We start from the raw sequence: 22018 nt of genomic DNA, 5'->3' as shown, positions 1-22018 counted from the left end.
ACCCGTAACGTTAGATTAATCCTCGACAGAGCAGATTACCAGCCTCCATATTTCATAATTACCGCTAGTTTAAAAGCTTCCCGGGCTTGCACAACTGGCGTGTTCCCTTTCGACCAATTCGTATTGAGCAGTAAATAAGACTTACTCGGCTTGTAAAATATTCACTGCCTTTTAACGCATATCTAAAGTAACACACCACAAAAGTAACTCAGACTGCTGAATATTCATGGAACGAAAGAGTTGCAAGTTTCTGGATAGGGGTAAAAACAACAAAGAATAAAATAAAAGAGTCTTTTGTAAACTTCCAAGTCTTTTCAACGAGACTTTCAAACTTTCTGAACCCTTATGCGGGGGCGTTCAACTTTTTCTCCCTTATATAGCAACGGGGGAGTGTATTTGTACTTTTGGTACATAAATTAATAACGCGATATTACTTCTTTGCTACTAGTTTGACTTTAACTAAATTCCAAAGAAAAGAAAGGGTCAATGATTCGACGTACCCTAAAGGGAAGTTCAGCCCAGAGCGATCAGGATCCTCCTCGGATTTCCATAAATCCCAGGCGTTCGTTAATTGTCTCGAAACGGCGTCAAATCGAAGCCCTTTGTTTCAACATATCGGCCATTGTGCGAGACGGATAGCTAAGCTAAATTCGGGGTATTCAGGTGAATCCTTTAGGGGTAGGAGAAGAGAAGTGCGGATATTCGTCTGACGTTTACGCCTCTCTCAAAGCCGGGGGCCCCGTTCGTCGCAGCTGACTTCAAAGCGACTTCGAAATTAATTATTACTATATAACCTCGCGTGTCCCATCGTCCCACGTACGGTTTCTATGAGCGTGACGAGCATGGGAGTAGCGCGAAGCGAGCGGTGGAAGCGAGGAAAAGAGAGAAACACCGTTTCAAAGCGACCGACTCATTAGCTGGCAGCGACGTTCTCACCGTTCCCGTCTCTGAACATCTCCACGCACGTACCATCTATTACATCGATCACAGCCTAGCCTACCAGTCGATAAAACGATTCCTCCCCCACCCCATCGCGAACAAACCGCGCCGAAAGGATACGATTTTTCAGCAAACCGATCACGATTCCTTCCCTCGTAATTAGCCAGATCCAGCTAAACACTTTTTCCAACGAACCAGGACACTCTGTGACTCGAATCTGCTTCCGGACTCGAGAGCACGTTTCCCAGAGTTAAAAGGTAAGCTTAATTTCTGATGCTCTAAATAGAGTAGACATCTTTTTTCTTCTCGTTCCGTTCCATTTTCGAGAGGATACATTTTGCCAGAGATTCAGAAACGCGATCGGCAATTCTGACATTTCTTCTAGATATACAGAGCAGGGAATTACGATACAGTTTCTTTCCATCGGGATTGAAACGTTGAAGAGAGAGACAAAAAGAGGATCCAATTTATCAGCAAACTAATTACTCATCCAGTCGGTGTAACTGGGTCGCAAAAATTCCAGTGGAAATCGCTTTTCTTTCTCTATTTCATCATTCGAAATTAACATTCCTATCACGATTTTTCTTCATTATCGTGGAGGATTCGAACCACGATTCTTTTCTTTATTAAGTACACGAATTTGGCTGTGACCGAAGCGCGGTGAATTTCCTTCTCTAAATATGACAATGATATTACAGCAACGAGGTACACACGCGAGAGTGCCAGCTCCGTCGTACACCGAGCGTGTAATTTCCTCGAGATTACACGGTATTTTAGCATACCGACCCGATGACGATACGATACGATGGCTGGCTCGATATCTCGCTAATGTCCCGACTAATGCATTGCCGCTGACGCCGCCGGCAACGCTCTCCAACGCTTGCCGGAGAATTTGCGTTTACGAGGAAAAAAGCCCCGCACGCATATCAATGCATTTTATTAAAATTTTTTTTTTTCTAATATTTTCCAGTACTATGGAATTTTATAGCAGCCGTGTTCACGCTTGCGAAGATTATCTACACGTTGATCAGGATAAAAGAATCAATAAATGAAATTATGGTTAATTGAAGGTTTGAAAATTTTCCGCCACTGTTTGTGCGAAGAAGAGAGATTTCCAGGAATTTCTGGCATGAAAGGGTTTAAAAAGAGGTTGCTACAATTTGTTGAGATTCTACGGCTGGATTCAATAATCCCTTTGAATGCAATTTTTCCGCCTCCTTGCACGGGGAATGCGGTTTAGATTTGCAAACGTATGCGGGCACATTGGGCAAAGCGAAGGACTTTCTTGTCTAGCGATGCAATTTTTTAGATCCACCTGTCAGGCGCAGTCTTGTATTATTATGAAAACGAAATTAAACTTGTGTGCTTTGCTCGAAGGTAAAGATGTTTTCTGCATAGCTTTCAGCTGGCTCTTTTTAGAATCATCTCACCCGTTGAAAATATTAATTACTCCTCTAAATTGTCAAAGGATGATCATCGAAGCTTGCTAACCGGCTGCCTTTAACATGTTCCAGATAAAAAATAAAAATTTCCCACAATTCTTTATCGTAAGCTACTTTCTCTTTTTTACATAAGAAGCTGACCAAGAAATCCTCTTTTAAAATAAAACATCTCCGTCTTCGATCACTTCTTACCACTCCCATACCCGCGTCCCGTTACGCGATGCAACAAGAGAAAATTTCATTAAAGCAAATAGCCTTTAAACAACGGAAACGCCGATTTCCCCTGCGTCGAGGGAATCTGAAGCTACTTATCCGGCGACAAAATCCAGCGAGCAGTATAGTCGAATAAATTTGTCAGCGGTAAGGTGGCAACGCGGGGGCGGGTACAGCGTATCGAGCGTAAAGTATGCAAATAACGTGGCGCGTAAAATCGACGACGAAACGAAACCGAGGGAAGGTTGAACAAAGTAAGTAGTAGTATTCCGCTTCCTTGGGTCCACTCGACGGTCCCTTCACGATTACGCGAAAGCCAATCCGCTTCGCGTATCAGCTTCGAATCCGCGCGCGTTTGATCCCCCTTGTTTTATATTTCGCGGTCCGTTTCCCTTGCGAACGGCGTCGCGCCTACTTTCGACCAGCACGGACATCAAACGCGCCCAATGCACGCACCGATGCGTGCTGATCTCCTTCTTTTAATCGGAGCAATTAAAAAATAATCACCCGTAACGCGGTAGCAGCAATTAGGCGCTCGTATCGTGTGTACGTCGTAATTTCACCTCCTCTCACTTTCACCGTCCCTTTATTTATTTCTTTCACTCTTTCTTCGCGTAGACTACTCACGACCCTCGGTTACGCTCTCTATCCTTATCACTCTCCCTTAAACGTACCACTTTCCGTTCCTTCATCTCCTCTTTCTTTCATTTCATTCTGTCTCTCGTTCTCGCACACTTTCATCCCCTTTCTCCTCCTTTCACTTGTTAACTGTTCCTTGGCAAACTACCTTTTTACAGTTGCCTCGACGGTGGTGGAAGCCACGGCGCGCACACGCACGCGTGTATCCATAAATGCCCGGCATTTCCGCGCGCGTCTCCGTCTCGGTTTCAACCCTCCTTTGTTCCCTTCTTCCACGGAGTCGCGAGCAAACTAATTACAAAAATGTTAGGCGTACACACCGTGCCGAGGGAATAACCCTCGTGAAATAAATAGCTTCTGGCGTTAAGTGTGTTTTAGACGAGAACGAGCAGCCAGCAGACACCGGGTCCAAGGAGGGTGGCTTCTGTTTCTCGCGCAAATCGTTTTTATTTAGCGACCTGTTTGTTCCGTCTTTGACTTCCTCTTCCTGTGGATCTCTGCCGATACTAGCCGAAATTGCGAGTACCGTTATCTTTCGTTTGCCAAGCTTCTTCTCTTGGGGACTTGAAACGAATCTTTAGAAAGGCAGTTCGCGATTTCATTCGGTCTCAACATTCTCGGTATAACACTGGACACCTTCGATACTTAGTAATTTTACTGCTCGGTATTCCAGGTATGTGCTCCAAGTATCAACTTGCTCTACCTATCATTTTCCATTCCATGTATCCGGCTCATTAACCGTGGCTTGGCAAAAGAAAGGCAAACGTCCTCTTCAAACATTCCGAAATTAATTATTCGTATCGTTAGGAAAAATTTGCACAAGGATCGCATGCAATTACATTTGCTCGGTTAATCAGTGAAACTGGCGCCGCAGGGAGCCGGGATAATTTAGATAAAACCTTCGTTCAACGTTGAAACAACGTAATACGGCATATTTGATGACGTCTCAGCGGAGCGACGGACATTATTACAAAACTGTACGGGACGTGGCGAGATTTATGCCCGCAATCGGTGTCAAACGAGCGCAACGGATAAACGAGAATGGGCTTCGAGCTTCGTTTTATCGTGCACGGCTTAAGTTACCGTGGCACCATGTGCGTCGGTTTGCCCCGATGATCGTGTACCCGCTCGTCATAATACATTTTGGGGATGCTCGGCCCGTGATCGGTATCGTCGAATTATGAAACAAGACACCGCGTTTATCACGGATTGTTCGACGAATTTGCGATCGTGTCGCGTTTCCCGTTGTTACGTTGTTGACGTTCGCGATTGTTAAAATTGACGATTTATGGCGTTGCGCAAAATTACGATGTTCCGATAAATATTAAACGCAACGTGATAATCTGTCATCGATCCCGGTGACAGAAATGAAACACGTGAACTATTATACTTATTAACAAAAATTATCCGATTACTAATTATCTTGCAACGGAAACAAATGTCACCCGAGCTCGGAATACCCTGAGGATCTTTCAAAATTCATTATTAACGTTTGGAAATTGCAGTATCATGTCACATTGATTCCAGTTCCGAAATAACTGGGTTAACTTTAAAAATGAATCCGATTTAAGCCGGTGGTAATCGGGTAGAAGAGAATTCGCGTTACAAAGGGTTCAATTTAGCGACAAGCCCGGGTAGGTCGTCGAAAAGATCATCACCAACGGCGGAAGCTCATTACTTGGCCGTAAATAACTCAGCAATTTAAGCAAGAAGGGAGGCAGAAAGCGAGCGGAAAGCCTCGCAGCTCAGAAAATAGAGCGACAGTGACAGAGTGGGATCGGGATCGGACGTGAATTGAAATTTTCGTTCGTCCGCGGCCGCTTAATACACCGAGATGAATGGAATCCGTAACTCATTTGAATCTTGACGTGAGTTACGAGCCCGTTGCTCCGTGGCGTATCGGTCGACTAACTTTTTTCACCAGCACCGATGACGACCTAACGCTTCGGAAAGCCTCGGCTACCATCTTACGTCGGGTTTCAGGGATAGACTATGACGCGCGTGTCCAGGTCCCTCGTTACACGGCTAATTAACGCGACAAATTGCCCGGCGAGAAATAAATGCATGCACGGTTAATCACTCGCGTCTGTAGGTACGCCCTTTTCCAGAAAAGACGCTACGCGCCGCGACGAAAGGCCGTCGACTCCTCCGCCTTGACATTCTTGCTTCTAAATAGGCCTGGGTTAGGTTCGCGCAAGGGTTAAAAAACGAAGCTTATGTTATTCAAGTATTTTTAATTTTCTTCATTTTACTATAACACGAATTAACGAGTATGCTTCATTTAGTCATTAGAATTATGAATTAATTGGTATAGAATTGCGTGGGTGGTTTGTAATGCTGATCATCCATGACCAATATAGTAATGAATGTGTTGACGATAGTAATCAAGCGCTAACGAAGAAGAAAAGCTGCAAGGCTAAATACTCCAGTGATTATTTCACCGCCCAAGTATTCGAAACAACGATGAACAGCCCAGCCCGAGATGGAAGGGTCAAACGAATCCCATTGACCCAACGCACCAGTGACCCAATACGAATCGTGCGTTACACAATGTGGAACAAGTGGTTCGAGCAGGAATTACTTTGGTCGTGTTTGCGAGACGGCAAATTGCTCGTAGACAATTGGAGGATGTAGTTGCTGGTACAATTTAGTACAGTTCCAGACGGTAGAAAGTTTTATTTGCCAGGATGTTGGCAATTAGAAACGGAGTTTCTAAAATTTGCTATCGTGGCGCAAACTTTCACTTGTAAAATTCTCTCGATGCTCGTTGTACGAAAGGTAAATATTGATTTGATAAACAACCGTTCTAAGCGTACCAAGTGTGATACGTCGAGTCTTAGGGGTTCAACTCCCCCGACATCTTCCCCAAAGAGAAAACATTAAAAATACGAGGATATTTCCGTGGAACACGAAACAAATTTCCTCCAAATGGAGCTGTCCTACGTGCCCGGAACAGCCTGGAAAAAGAAGAAGCTCGAGAGAGAGAGAACACCCTTCCAACTTTGAGAGCACGGAGAGTACGTGGTTCGAACGTCACGTTCGCAAAGTCCTCGCGAATTCCTCGACGAGCGAGTATCCGTTCACGCGGGCCAGAATTTTTCACCGTGTCGTTCGAGTTTCGATGGCTAATCGCGTTTCCGTGCCCAGGAAAACACTAGTCAGTTTAGGAGAAACGAGCGACAGTCGAGAGCCAGCTGCAGCATCGCAAAACTTTGTCCCAACCTTATTACGAGTCCTCTTAACGAATTTAACTGTCAAGCCGTAACTTGACGTTTGAGTTTCCTGCTGGTGCGACAACGAGGACACGGATGAAAACGAGGACGACGAGGACGTCACTGGTTTCGGAATAAACTTCAGTTTTACGCTTGCGAAGATACCAACGCCCTTCGACTGCGCGATGGATTAACGAAAATAGCATCGACGTCGAGAAGAAAGTTTCAATTCTATCCTTTATCATAACGTCTCAGAAATTTTCCATTCACAAAAAAAGGAAAACCTAGCTTCGTCTTCGCTTGTGTTTCTCCATCGCTCGTTTCCTCCGCGAGCAACGCTGTTTTTCCACGCGATCATCGAAACTTCAGCACAGTTCAGCGAGTTCTACGGCGTCTTCCTGGAATCGGGTAATCAATTTTAAGAGCGTGCTTTCCTCCCTTCACCGACGAAAACACGTCGAACGCGAGTTTGCAAACGCTTCCCTCTCGCAGCTTTTTCGGAACGCCGAGGATTTTAATCCTAGTAATTTGTTAGTTTATTTTGAACCGGTTAATTACCGGAATTTAGGTCGAGCTCCAAAGATAATTACAGACGGGACAAATGATAAAGAGTCGAGTTAGTATTTAATCCTCGAGTGGCGGACCATGGAGAGAGGCCCTATTGTTAATGACACTGCGAGTTCTAATCTGGGATCTGCGATTTAATCGTGTAACAACGATTACGAAATAATAATGACGACGAAAACCACGGTTGGAATTCAATCGGCACCAGGGACACAAAAGACTGGACAACGAGATACAAAAGCCCGGGCCATATATCTCGAACCGTCCGTGCAGATTAGCATCGACGGGCATACGGTGATAAATCTCTGTTTCGGGAACACCGGATCAAAACTGAAAAGCAATTACGAGTCGCCTGGTATCCGGTACGCAATGGCGTGCAGGTGCCCGGAACCGGGGCCTTTTAATGGTCAGCTCTTAAGTAATAAACTTAATCGCGCCGGTATTGTGTCGGCCAACTTTAGAACGTTATAGCATCGAGAAGGGAAGAAAATTGGCGCGACTAGACACACCTGACCGTTTTTTTCTTTATTTCATTTTGAAACAGTTAATGAGATTTCGAGAATCATGAACGTGGCCAGGATTTTAGAGCCACTATAAAGGTACCGTTCTCTTATTTAAGAAAGCTTCTTTAATATCTCGTCTCTTGATTACCGAATTAATAAACTTTGCTGTGTATTTCTTGAAAATTGAATGAAATATTTCGAACTCTGCCAATTTCAATTTTTCAAACATCAATGTCGATGGTTGGCGTAATCTTTGGAAGAAGAAAAAAAGCTCGTTCCTTTTGAAGCTGTTACCGTGTTCGGTCCCCTTAAGGCGGACCGTTAATTGCGCGACTCGAACGAGGGAGGAAGGGACCGTTGGAAAGTGTAATGATATAGTATAAATGGAGTTCGAAGCGGTGCAACGGCAATAAATTAAGGCGGAGCAAAGGTGTGTTCCACCGGTACGCGATTACCGGCGAAGAAACACTGGCATACTCGCCTTTGAACAAATAACTGTACCCAAAGGCGATCTTGCCTGTTTGGATTTCATACTTTCTACGCTTTGCCGTATCCCTTCGATTCCTCTCGCGTGTTCGTACTCGCTGTTTTTCACGCTCTTAGAACCCGAGAAGATCGTGATGTTGCGATATCCTACCTCGAGAAGAATCCTCCATTCTTCACGCTTTCACTTTTACACGGTGTGTCGATCTTTCCTGCTCGAACGAAGATTCATGGCCCCCCGATGACAGGCTTTGACGAGCGAGCGTAGTAACGTGCTCGCAGGATCAATGATAAGTATACTTAATGGTAATTTTCACTGGAATAGCTCACGATACAACTATGCACTTCTATGGATCTTGGAAGATGAAGTGACGTTGGCATAATTTGATGAAGTTAATTTTGATTGATCTTGTTAATAGATTCCAACGATCGTTTCGATAATAAGGGGAATATTAATTTATCCAAAAAACGACTAATTGAATCAGACAAGCAACGACCCACAAAAATAGCTTATAATGCAACTATGCTTTTCTGTGGATGATGGAAGATGAAATGGCGTTGGTATAATTTGATGAAGTTAATTAGGGCTGATCTTGTTAATAAATTCCAATAATAACGGAGACATTAATTTACCAACAAAACCTCGTAATAGTTGAATCAGACCAGCAACGACCCACAAAAATAGCTTACAATGCAACTATGCTTTTCTGTGGATGATGGAAGATGAAATGGCGTTGGTATAATTTGATGAAGTTAATTAGGGCTGATCTTGTTAATAAATTCCAATAATAACGGAGACATTAATTTACCGAAAAAACCTCGTAATAGTTGAACTAGACCAATAACGACCCACAAAAACACGGAGTAGATATCTACTTCAATCGATTCAGGGGAGTGAATCTTCAGTTAATTGGTCACCGCTCGTTTCCTCGACTAATCGCATTTTTACCAACCAGATTTCTCTTCTGGGTCGTTTCAACGCGAAAAGACGGTTCTTTTCCGAAGGTATATAGCAGGGAAATCGAGTATTGGCAGCACGAATTCGCTATTATTTCCCTGGTGCTCGGTTGCAAAACCAATAAACGAGTTCGGTTTCGCGAGCACATATACAGAGAAAGAGGAAGCGGAGGTAGATGGTGTGTCGCTAAATCAGCCTGCAGTGTTCCGAATAAATGGTATAGAAACACGATACAGGTAAGATTCATGCGCGAAATCATTTTCTTCGACGCGAATACATGGGTCGGCGGTGTGTTTATCGGTCGAGGCGTGCTTCGCACGGTTTCCTATTCGTTCCCATAATGCAAGTGTTTCGACTGAATTTCATGCATATTTCTGGGAACAACGCGGCATCGAATAAACGTCAAACTGTCCTCCCCCGTGGTTAAAGCTCGCGGTTTTCCAACGTTGGACGTTCGATTTCGACGAGCACGCCACGTTTGTTCATCTTTCCTTTTCAATGCTGTTCATGTAGTACGGTTAAACTGGCTGGATAGTTATTTGTAACTTGTCCATAAATTCGCAGAAGCCTGAATAAACATGCGTACAATCCTCTCCATAAGTCAATCGCATAATAGTTTTAGTTTTACGTTTAAATTTAATGTTTTAAAAAAGAAACACTTGTTCTGATTTCTCTTAAAATAAATGTCATCCAGATTGAATATTACAGGGAGAGAAATTTCACGATATTTTTATCAAGATTTTATAAAGGGTCCATGGTACGAAATATATTCCGAGGTAGACAATGTAAGCGATAAATAATGTACAGAGTACGTACGATTGTGTCTGAAGTGATATTTCATTGCAGGTGGTTCAATGATGAATTCTAGTATTAATTTATGAGCGAAGGAAGAGGAACTTTGTATTTTATTCCTGCATCTTTTCAGTTATTCGTATTATGCGAAATAAATTTGTTATCTCGTATCTATGAATCATCTTTGTCGAAAGTAGCGGATAAGTTACAAAGTAGATATATTTGTAATTTTATCGAATAAATCGTATTAACATGGCGAACAAGTTTTTCCCTCCCTCGTGCATTACATTTCCCGTGTCGCGTGATTAAAACGTCTTCGACGGAGGCAGGCATCGACGTTGCGATGGAAACCAGGCCCGAAACGCTTGACGTCTCATCATCAGACGCAGCAATAAGAGGCGTTTCTGTCATCCCCGGTAGCGAAAGATCGTTCCGCTCTCACAAGGGATGGTAATTTTCCGGAGGAAATGATATCCCGGACGGTGCTCCCGATAAGGAGAACCGCGTCTACGTTTCCTCGATTCAGAGGGAGCACGCGGAAACGCGGGGACAAGCTCCGCCAAGAGGGAAATGTGCATCTCGTAACGACCAATGTGACAAGTCTCTAACAGGCTACGGACGCTCTGCAAAACTGCTAGAATCGTTGAAAGATCGTTGATTCGCGAGAAAATTGAATCTCAAACTAGCTCGAGTTAGAATTTACTAAAAGTCTCCTCCGAAGACTCTATCTGTGAGAAATTAAAAAAGAATAGGAACAGAAAATTCAAAATTGTAAAAATTGTAGAGAAGCTACAACATTTGAAACGTTAATTAACCAACTGATTCTCAACCAATAGAATATTTTAAAGTTTCATTTGCCAGGAAGATTCCAGAGCTGCATATTTCTCCGCACAATAGGCGGGCTTGATTCATCTCTTATGAGTTTAATAAAATGCAGAGGCAACAATACAGTCTCTTTATGATTCATTGCGCCACCTTGATCTTCCCCACCCATTGTATAATTCTGTCTTACAGTTTGTGGACAAAATGGTTAAGCAACGTTCCATTATTCAGTACTATTAAAAAAGAAAATGAAATCTGTAATTACGTGACGGATGATTCTATCGTGATTGCATACACTGGCGAGACTTATATCATTTTAATCAGACAATCGTATAATTTAAATTTCCATATCAATGCAATTTCATACAATCTCAAGTTTCCATATTTATCTGTATCCTTCCATCAACCGTATCCACCCCAAAGTGTATTCTCCACTGAGCTACAATTAAGTCCGCAACTCCCAACCCCGTTTCTTCGGGAAAAAAACAGCTCTCGAGTCGTTGCATTAAAGCCAGAGCAGTTTCTTTTCATCCCCGCGTTAAGTACAACGCACCCCTTCGTCCCGATATTTGCTTACTTCTATGCCAGTCCATAAAGCCGATCTCCTAATTGTTTCGACCAGCTCCGGCTTCCTAGGTCCCTCTCTTTTTTTTGTCTCGCTCCCCATTACTCCTGAACCCCGTCTTTTCCGCTACGAGGGAAACAATAACGACAAAACCAGCGTCGATAGAGGTTGGGAACGAAGCCGAATCCGAGCCAGCGTATCAGCTCGAGGTCGACGCGGAGAAAAGGCGAGGGTGACTCGAAGGAAGAACCCTCATAACTTAATCCAGGCTCACCAGCAAATTCCTTCCAAGTTCCTCAATCTTTCTTCTCGCGTCTATCTTAGCCTGGCGTTTCGAAAGTCCAACGGAACGGCTCGATTTCGCCTGGCTAAGAGATTAATCCATTTTTTTCGCCGGCCCTTGCTCGACCAAGAAGATGATATATACGAACCAGTCGGCTAATTAATCGATGACCTCGTAGCGGCTCGATCAAAGAACCTTCCGAATAGAGTCTTCAAGGTAGCATCGGAGAAAAAGCCCGATAACCGGACGACGGTGGCCTATTGGATCGCGGTGTAATTATGGTAATGCACGTTGAATTGATAATGACGATCGTGGGGCTCGTTTTTCTCGTCGTTCAATCGAACCTAAATCGAACGGGGACTGGGTTTCTTCCCGAGGAAGCTTTCGCAAGAAGTAACCCGATGGAGCGCGACTAATTCCAACTACACTAATTAGAAATTTTACATTTTGAAGAAATGTTTCCTTCCTTTCAGAGGATTCAATTGAAACTAGTAATAGTATCTTTACTCGTAAATCGAGTTTACTCTACATTCTCTCATAAATCAAAACAGAAGAGGCGATGGTGTATCTATAAAAGCAGCTCGAATCTTTGTCATCTCATCAAGCTGTCCGAAATGTGCGAAAAGAAAAATAACACCGGTAGGAAGAAAGGGAAGAGAAGGAGTAAGCTCCGTTTGTAGGGCCACGTCGTGTGTTTTGACAGACGCCAAAGATATACGTAGGTTATGTGTTTTGTTTGCTCGTCTTTTGGCCGACCCACTTCCCTTTTCGTTCTGCGCCTCCCTCTTCCGTCCTGCGCTTGTCCTGCCTGTCATCCTCTCTTCGATCCTCTAATATCTCGTCGTCACGAGTGCCCTTATTTTCCTTTCCGCGGCTGCCAGCATAAATCTCATTCGCGTTCAACACCCGCGCATCATCGCCGACCAGATTAGTCGGTTTGGTAAAAAAAGAATAATCCTGATCGTTGAACGACAAAACCACTTTTTCCTTCGACCACTTTCAGAGGCTTCGGGACGACGATTTCTCGCTTATCCTCTCCCTCGGGGTGGATTAACTCTTTGCAGACGGATGTCGTGATACATTCGCGACGCGCGAGTTCTACGCTCCTCTGCGGAAGTATTTCTCGGCGCGGAACTTCGGGACGAACGTTATATAGTTTTTAAGACTTTCGACTGAGACTTTCTCGGGGAGTTGGAAATTCTTCCCCCTCTAGCACCTACGCGATCTCGGGAAAAATAACTTTCGAATCATCGGAAAATACTTGAAATATAATATTTCCCACCCTAAGGAATAGGCCCTTCGAGAAGAACCATCCCTCAAAGGGACAAGTAAAAAAGCTGTTCAGCCTACGAAGCACAGGCAGAACATGGTCCGCATTAACGGATAAAAGGAACTATTTTCGTCGCGTTACAAAGGGGAGGCTGCCGTTCGAATAAAGTTGTCGCGTAATCGAGGCTCGTTCAGGGGTCAACGATGCCCGCTCGATTGATCTGGAAATCTCGTCTCGCGGCGTGCTGATCGAATTCACACGGTGACCCCCAGGTGTTGCGGACGATTCGCGCGAATAATAAAAGCTTCTCCGGAGCCTTTCGAGCGTGGAATATCGCGCGGTTCGCCGCAGGCGGTCTGTATTGTCCGAAAAATATAGAGCGCGACCGGAGCGAGCGGAAAGCGGGGCAATATAAATGTTAATGGTGTCGGATTCGGATGGAAAAAAATAATTTAAAGGAAGGAGGAAGATGTATCACGCCTGTACAATAGGGAAACCGCGAGGAAAATGCATGGAAATGTCTGCCCACGCGATTCACCCTTCTTCGTCTTTGCACGCGACCCTTCTCAATGCGAACTCGAAGACGCGTTTCGCTGTCGTCGTTCGTTACGATACCCTGCTGCATTCATACAGAAGCTGAACTCTCTTTGAAAGCAATTGAATACATTCCGTTTCTGAATTTTATTTTAGAGTAGATATTATTAATTTTAAAATAAACATTCTAAGAGTGGTTAGCCGCCCCTTTCATATGAAAGAGATAAACAAAGGGAGACTGCGAAACAAAACATCGTAAACTTAACAAACTAGAATTTATACTGCACTAACTTTGAGTATATGGTAAATCAGAAGCATTTTATTGCGCATAAACGTCTGCACGATATTATACGAGCACTTTTTGATCGAATATTATAGCGAAAGGGTTAAGCATATCGAGCAATAATTCATACGCACAAGTGCTTAACCCTTTACCTCTTGGATCGGACACAAAACAAGCTAATCAACGAGCGATACTCAAGCAGAATATAATACTCGATTCCTTCGCTAATAGAGATCCCGTTTTACTCGACGGCTAGACGGTGGTAGAGGCAAAAAGCCGTTCGGCTTTGTGCAAGTTCATGTTGCCCATGGCGGGTCTTGTAACTCGACGTCGCCATAAATTTCGGCTACCGAAGGAACCGCAACATTTTCGCCGCACTTACGTCCCGCAAAAAGAAAGAATTCTCGCTCTGTTCCTCATGAAAATTCTCTTCCCCTTTCTCTCTCTCTCTCTCTCTCTCCTTTGAACGCGACCAACCCTTGGACCGACACTTACGATCTTTTGAAAGTCTCGTCCACCCCCGCTTCGCCTTTTCATTTGCATGCACCGGCTGATTCATGGGCGTCGAGTCTCGCCCCCTGCGGCGTAGGACACGAACCGAAAGTCCAGGGGCGTTCCGCGGTGAAAACCGCGATGTTCTACATCATCCTACCAGCATCCATGGCCCTCTTTCCCGTTATTTACGTTCCTGTTGCCTCGCCTCGGTCCTCGCGCGCCGAGATTCCCGGATATTCCTTGCGGAGGAACGGCAACGGCATATGTATACACGGTACACCGGCTACGAGCGCGAAAGTTACGATCAAAGCGGCCACGAGCGGATTTATTTCTGCTCGCGAACGATGTCGTTGGCGATGCGCGTCGCAGCCTGATGCATGCTGCAGTTCACCTCGAGCCGCATGGTTTAACTCGGTACCTTTGCACAGTTTCATTGTACCGTGCTGAGAGTTGTTCTTTTTTTTATTTCGAGGACTTTGAAAAACGTCGATGGGTTTTGGAATTTTTTTAACCTGCCATACGGTTGCGGGGAACCGTTTGCTTCCGCTGCATCGAAGCGCGAGGATATTCATTTTTTAAAAGACAATTCTGTGGAAAAGTTTTTAGAAGAGATGAAAATTCATAGCGAAGAGATTTATTAAAAATGAAACGATCGCCAGATGGGGTGTTCGGTTGTTTCATCGAGAAAGATGACGAGCGGACGTAATGGACCGCTGAAGAATACTCATCCTTTCAAAGTGCTGGCCGGAACGACGAAGAAGTTCCCTCCTCAGTTTACGTGAAATCGACGATAAATCAGAATTAGGGCTCACCAGTGTCGGCACACGGTCGATTTAGTCAAAGGACGTCGATCCGTGAGCATAAGGGCGCCTCTGTCAGCGGACAAATCTCCGTTTAGAGGGGCCATTGTCAGAGGATTATGCGCCCATGGAGATTTCCAAGCCGCGTTGCACACGAAGGTAACGCGCGGAACCCGTTTCGGGATCGTCAGATTTCGGATTTTCAATTGGTCCTGAGACCTGTTGAAGGGTGGCGGGACAGTTAGAGCGGCACATTTTACGAGATTATCGGCTGGGGTTAAGCCGGCTGAACGTTAACGACAACCGAAGTATTCCCTTGGAAAATGTTTCCGCTCAATTGCCTCTCTGTCGCGTTCAATTTCGACCATTTCTATCATTATCCAGCTGACAAATTGATTGTTCTCAAGATAAAAGTGATCCATGACGAACGAATTTTTGTACACAAAACATGAAAAAAAAGGATCGGCATCAAAAAAGGGCGAGCAAACATCAAAAGTTCTTTCTTTCATTTATTATTAGCATCAATCTAATATGCTCACGTATGGTATCGCGAATGAGAAACGCGAGCGTCCGCGAAATGAGCAGATAAAAAGGGGACCACCGGCGATCAAGCGGAATTTTAAAACGTGCTCGCACATAAAGGGTGCCGTGCAAACGGTTCGGAATAATAAAATAGGTATCCCCGAAAAGTTTGAAAATGTCGCGGCTCGATGCACGGTCACGTGCCACGCGTCCATGGCTACCTGCTGTCACCAATTAATTGCTAAAACTGCCATGGCAAAGGTGTACGCGGTGTACACCGCCATGGGTAGCCTGAACGATTCCACGACTGTGAAAAGAGTAGCCTGGCTGCACAGCAGGAGCTGATTATACCGGAATTCCGAAAAAGGAAGGTCGAGGGATGGTGGACTGAACGTGAAGAAACGCAGCGAAGCTTTTCGAAAGCTGTTTCTTTGTTTGACCGGTTGCTTGTCACGCTGTTGCCTCTAAACCCATTAACTCCTCGCCAATGAATCATTTCTTAGCTGATTATGAATATTTATGCCGCAAAGAACGTACACGAGAACGTGATTTTCATTCTTCAATTGAAAGACTAAGGTCTTTTTGATGTAACGATGAACTTGCTCTATATTTAATTTATATTTAATAGATAACAAAGGGACATCAGTTCTTTACAACAGTCAACATCGAACTCTACTCTTCCTATTTCCACGATCAATATCCCTAGTCAGCTGGATTCTATAGAACTTTTCACACCGTTGGAATAGAGGAATGCAGAGGTAAAGTAACTTCAAAGAATGTTACTCCTTTCAGTTGTCACAAGTTGAATCATTTTATCGATACTAATATAAATATTTTAAAGTGCATCGTGTGGCAGAAGGTAAATGTTCTGAAATATCGAAACGACTGAGGCCAAAAGGGGTAGCAATCAAATATCACAAGATAATGGAGGGTACACGGTGGACACGATCGATCGGATCGTGGAAAAAAAAAAATAAAAATAAAAAAAAAAAAGGAAACGTGGACCGACGATCATTTTTCAGCGAGGTAGCACGCGGACCGAACTATATCCAGGAGAAATTCGAGGACTTTAAAATCCGGTAACGTGAAAAAATGCGGCTCGACCATTGGTACCGCATCCCCAACCCCTTCAGCCTGGTCACGATAATTCTTTGTTTGACCCGCGCACTCTCACGTCGAGGAAAAAACCATTAATTTCAGCATCAGAATGGAGCGCGGCAGACCTCAGGTAGAAAATCGTGCCGGCCAGACGTATCGACACCCTTTCCTGAATTCCGATGGAAGCTCCGCAACCGTCTAATGGAAGTTTCGCCGGTCTCTCGATGAAAGTGCACTCGTAGGTATGCTCCAAACAGACAACAATAAAAGAAAACCGGAGGAACGGGGTGGCGGAGGGTGTTGCGATCGGAACACACACCCCTCGGTTGCTGTACGAGGCTTCTTTCGCGAGAAACACGCGTCGATTCTCCTCGGGACGAATCGATGGAAGATGATTAAAGAACTTAAGGAAATATGGGGATGATACAAAAATAGAATATGAAATTTAATTAACGGTGAATCGGTACACGAAAATTCGAATAAATCATCTATCTCAATTTTGGAATATTTTTTTTTCTTTCTATATATAACTCTATTCACACAACTCGATCTAGTATTTCACTGCTCTCCAGCAGATGCCTAGAACTCCACACGCGTTTCTAAAATCCATTCGAGCACACGAAACAGATTCTCACGTGCCGAACAGTCTCTCGATATCTCCCGCATCTTTCTAAACACTCCTCTTTCGCACCCAATGCGGCAGAAAATAAAAAACGTCGCGTTATAAATACGACCGGGTTTATTTTCCAGACGTTCCAGAAATTTTTATGCAACCAGCGAGGAAAATTTTGTACCAGTTTCAGAGATCCGAGTGAAATAATTGAAATAACAACGAAGAATAATTGATTCTAAGTTTTGTGCTCTGGAAACCTCGGTTTCTCTAGCGCACGCCGCTAATTACGATACATCTCGATCAGTGCTCTATAATCGAACGTAATTGTTGTTTGAGTGGTGATTAATTGTTCCAGCTCGGTTGCGTACATTCAGAGGCGCGTTACGCACGACAGCTCGCCGTGTTATTATAAATAATAATGCTAATCATACCCCTGTTCGGACACTACGTTTATCATCGACTTAATTACAGATCGGTGGATTAATTACAGCGTTGAGACACCGTGACAGGCGAAGATTCAGTGATACCGGGCCATGGTTGAAAACATTTCAACCGTACCTCCACGGACGGATCTGACGAAATTAGTAGGGAAAAAATGACGATGCAGTCGAACAAGTGAATTTTATCGTTCGATCTTGATGCATTGTAAGCAATTTCGGCTACAACGAACACGATCGTTATCAATTAATTTGCATCGATGAGATAGCCGACTGATTATGCACCTACCGCGATCCTGTTCAAGTATCCATTGGTTTTTTAAATTTAATTAGTATTCATTAGGTACGATGACTTACGTGTTTGATCGCGCGAGACTCATTTAAATGCATAGAATAATTATGTTCAGCTGATTTAATAACACACAACCAATCTAATTGATAAAGTGTATATAAATGAACATACACATTCCAAGTTTCTAATGACATCATGAAATTTCTTATTAATCCCAAATTACTCGAGTAAACACACGTGTGTGAGAATTTCCTGCTAACCACGCAATCGAAGACGGGATTTTGCAAAATGTAAAAGTCATCCTACGCAGTCAGTCCACGTATCTCCGACGCGACTGCCCTTTATTGAATTTTTTGTGTACACGATGTCTGGTGACTAATACAATATTTACACAGGTAGATATGTTGGCAGCGTCCGATAAAAAATATCAATTGCCTCCACTGATTCCGTCAATTTCAACTGCGTAAAAATGCAGCGATGCTTTATTGACTTTGAATAAAAATGGTAACAAGCTGAATTTTCAAGGATCATGGGTATTGTTATTGAAATCGACTAGCGGAACGCCGGAAATTCTACGTTTAGCGAAGAAAAGCGATGAAAACTCTCGACGGAAAATCGAAGATGAGGAGACACGGACGTGCAACGCGATTAGACGTATCCTTAGCGAGTTGGAAGAGTGGCGCGTGCACGGAATTCGAATCCTGCAGGTTCCCAGGGAAGCGTGCCAGGTTCAGGACACCGGCCTCGCGACCTAAACGAAGCGAGACTCGCTCGAAGGCGACGTAAAATATTTGCGGTTAGCCGACCGTTTCCACGTTCTGCGGCAACGGAACGCATCCTAGCAGCTTCTATATGTGCAACGGCGTACCTTCACAAGCGTTCTGCATGTCTAAGGGAAATAACTGAGTCGATGAAAATTGTCCAGCGGTTGCTTCCAGCTAAACCAGACAAATTTTTCCAGACCATCAAAAATTTACGGCGAACAGTTATTGATTTCATATACCGGAGGGAGGTTGTAAAAATAATTTTCATTCCCGAAAAATGAATTAAAATTCCCGCAACACGCCTGTCAACCTTTCTAATTTGTCAGGATATGTAACCTGGATACTGGCGACAGTTACGGAGGCGCATCAAAATTTCGAAATTGCAGTCGTGTGGGTTTTGTCTCGGCCGGTTTCACCGTCGACACGCGCAGTTTCACGCCGCGCGAGCAACTATGCGGGCCACCGCGTTGCACTCGAGGAATCCGAATGGGACCGCGCGTGTCCCTCGATTTCACGCGTCGGCGAGCACGGGACATCGCGACGAAAAAATTTAATTACAATCCCGGCAGAGGAGCGTAGTGTGAGGCGATGTAAAGAACGATGCGAAATCGCGAACAAAGCCTGCTCTCCTCTTCCGAACCTTCGTACCGGGGGATAATCGAGCGACGTCGGACGAGGACTCGACTCGCTTCGCCTCTTTGAACCACGCCAAATCGGATTAATTTGGATCATTAGCTCGCTTATCGGCTGATGAATTTTATTAAGCCCTAACGGAGAAGAATCTCGAAGGAGCTCTTCAACAATTTCGGCCCAACGAAGCGACACCGAGCTACCCAATAGAGAGTTGACGTTTCTTTGCTAACTTTTTAAGGGTCAGGAAAAAATCGAGTTAACGTACTGGCTCGGGATTCGTCGAAGGTTTCAATTTACCCAAGATCGATTGTGAGTTTAGTTATCGTTTTGAGCCGCGTAGACGAATATAATAACACCTAGCAGACGTTCAGGCTATTCCTCAAACACTTAGCCCCACGGTTACGATTGTTTTCCCTGTCGCGTGATGTTTGCACAGTCTAATCGAAAAATCATAAGCACCCTTCCGGCGTTGCTACTGTCAGCCGCTTCGCGAAAGGGGTTGCTTTTATCGGGGTCACGCGATGCTCGTGGAAAAACAGATAGTCTATCCTCGTCTCTCTCTATCTTTTGTTTATTCGACGCTTTGGCGTTTCCGTGATCGAAGCTGCCACTTGTGAATCTTTGGATAACTGTGATTAGCATGAAAGCCGACTGAAATAGAATCTTTTGATCGATATTTTAATTAACCTATTTGCGGATTAATTTAACGAATAACATATTTGCGACGCCGTGTGTAATAGAAATTAATGAAAGATCTTTGGAGAAAAATATAATTACTGTTGATCTTGATTGGAAACGACAAATTCATGATTAATTACTCCATAAACCAGCTCGGTAAATGAACACCGGGCTACGTTGATTAATGAGGAAAAATCGGAATTATACATCGGGTTGCGATCATCTCGAGAACTCCATCACTCGATTAAAACGAGCTGGCAACGAGGGAGCAATCAGACACGGAAGAACATTGCAGCCGAGTTCGAGCAACCCCTGGAGACTCGCTGGAAACTCTGATGACCCGTGTCACTGGTAAATCGATGCATCTACGTTCGCGTATAACGCGAGACCGTTTAGCTGTCCATGGACCGCAGATTTAGACGGGGTTACGGACTGGGAAATCTGGCCCGCTCCGTAATTATCTTGACATCGGGTAGCTACGACCGACACAGGTAGAAACAGTGATTCTCAACGGAGATAGGAAAATATTTTTCGTTGGACATTCGAATGGGCTGAAGAAAGGTTTCGAGGTTCCTATTTTATGACCCTTGTAAGATTGAATCGTGTAGGGAGTTTGGAACATTTTTTTTAAACTTAAGATATTTAATTTTAATTAAGAGAATAGATTAAATGAAATTTCAATTGATTCATTTTATTGTAATATATCAGCCCGTCGATACCAGCCGACACTGTTTGATTATTCAATTTTATCGAACGCCAAATTGATTTTTCCGATCAATTTGCCATCCAATATTGACTTTCGTAAGACAATTTCCTTCCTTCGAAATTCATAACCGGCAAAGTCATCTCCGATATCTTCCCTATCATTATTTACTCAACCGGGAGCATTCTTTCTACTCGTCTTCCGTTTGAAATGAAATGAAAAATTGATGCGATCCTGTATTCGATCCCACGGCAAAACATCGAGGAGATAAAGGTAGGAGAAGAAGAAAAAAGAACGGAAATTATGTATGCCGAGCGTCGAGGTTTTCGCGTTTCTTTCGCGATGAGACTTTCGTGCCATCGCGTCGGCAATAATGTATTTCGAGGATTTAATTATTCGCGGTATCCCTTCGCTCGTCGACGGCATATTAATCGTATGCTAATCGATCGTCATTAATGGGCCCCTGTTACAGCGGTTCCATCGCGATCGCCGCGAAAGAAAACAAGAAATCGCCACCAGACTCCGTCCGTCTGATAAATTGTTTTGCTCCTAACCAACGACACCGAGTGTACCAACAAGTCTGCTTCATTAACAAGATCGTCGGTTCGAATGCACCAACCGGAAAGTTTATCTTTCTGAAACTGTCTCGCGACCGTGTCGAAGGAGAAAGTGGAAGAAAATTAAAAATAATTGTAAAAAATTCGAGGATCACGAAAATACTAAAGCAAAGTTTTTTAATTTATGAGAATTTATGAGAAACTTAGCTGACTTAAGGTATAATTTATTAACTAATTTTCGAAAATGTGGCCGCTATTAACCAACCGCGTCGATAGCCGTGAAAACTTGTCTATATCGCAGAGAAACGATCCCCTAGCTCCGTGTTTAATAATTCTTCGACGTCGGGCGGTGTACAAAGTGCTTGTATTCGCGAATTATGGACACTAGGGAGAACGTTGTCCATCGCGGTATCATCGATAAAACGGGAACCGCGTTTCCAAGCTTCGAGAACACGGATATTCCTGACGTTTTATTCCAGGGACCGTGTTGTAACGCGGTTTACTGCGGCCCGTTGCGTTTTTATCGCTCTTCAGGCCACCATCGTCACGAGGAAATGCAAAACTATTAAACCGACGTTGATGCCGGCTGGAAATCCACCGCGAGGAAATACGCGGCGCGCTTAACGACCGTCGTTCAATTCTCTTTCCACGCATCGACGTTCGACCGGGAGCAATTCCGTTTAAATTAACGCTTCTTGCCTCGATTCGCTCGAAACGAACGGCGCAAAGCTTGCCCGATGCCTTGGCCAACGTTTGGTTACGCGCGTTTCATCCAGCTTGCAAAAACAAGCGGCTGTCGTCGTGGGAAACGAGAGAAACAATAAACGCGATCGTCCTGCGGCTCGATTATTGATTCGATGTCCACACATTCTGTTTCTATCGACTTTTCAATCCTACGAACGTCGCTTTTATACGTACGCTGGC

The 22018-nt window shown here is 44.1% G+C and overlaps 1 protein-coding gene across 3 annotated transcripts in view; it reads right to left on the bottom strand.

The window, feature by feature from the left end:
• sli (slit guidance ligand) overlaps positions 1-22018 on the bottom strand; it is a 284825-nt gene that overhangs the window by 261151 nt on the left and 1656 nt on the right. The gene's annotated exons all lie outside the window — the stretch shown is intronic.

This window comes from Osmia lignaria, chromosome 5 (genome assembly GCF_051020975.1).
Source record: "Osmia lignaria lignaria isolate PbOS001 chromosome 5, iyOsmLign1, whole genome shotgun sequence".
Lineage (NCBI taxonomy): Eukaryota > Metazoa > Arthropoda > Insecta > Hymenoptera > Megachilidae > Osmia > Osmia lignaria.
This window is presented reverse-complemented; position numbering and strand designations above follow the sequence as displayed.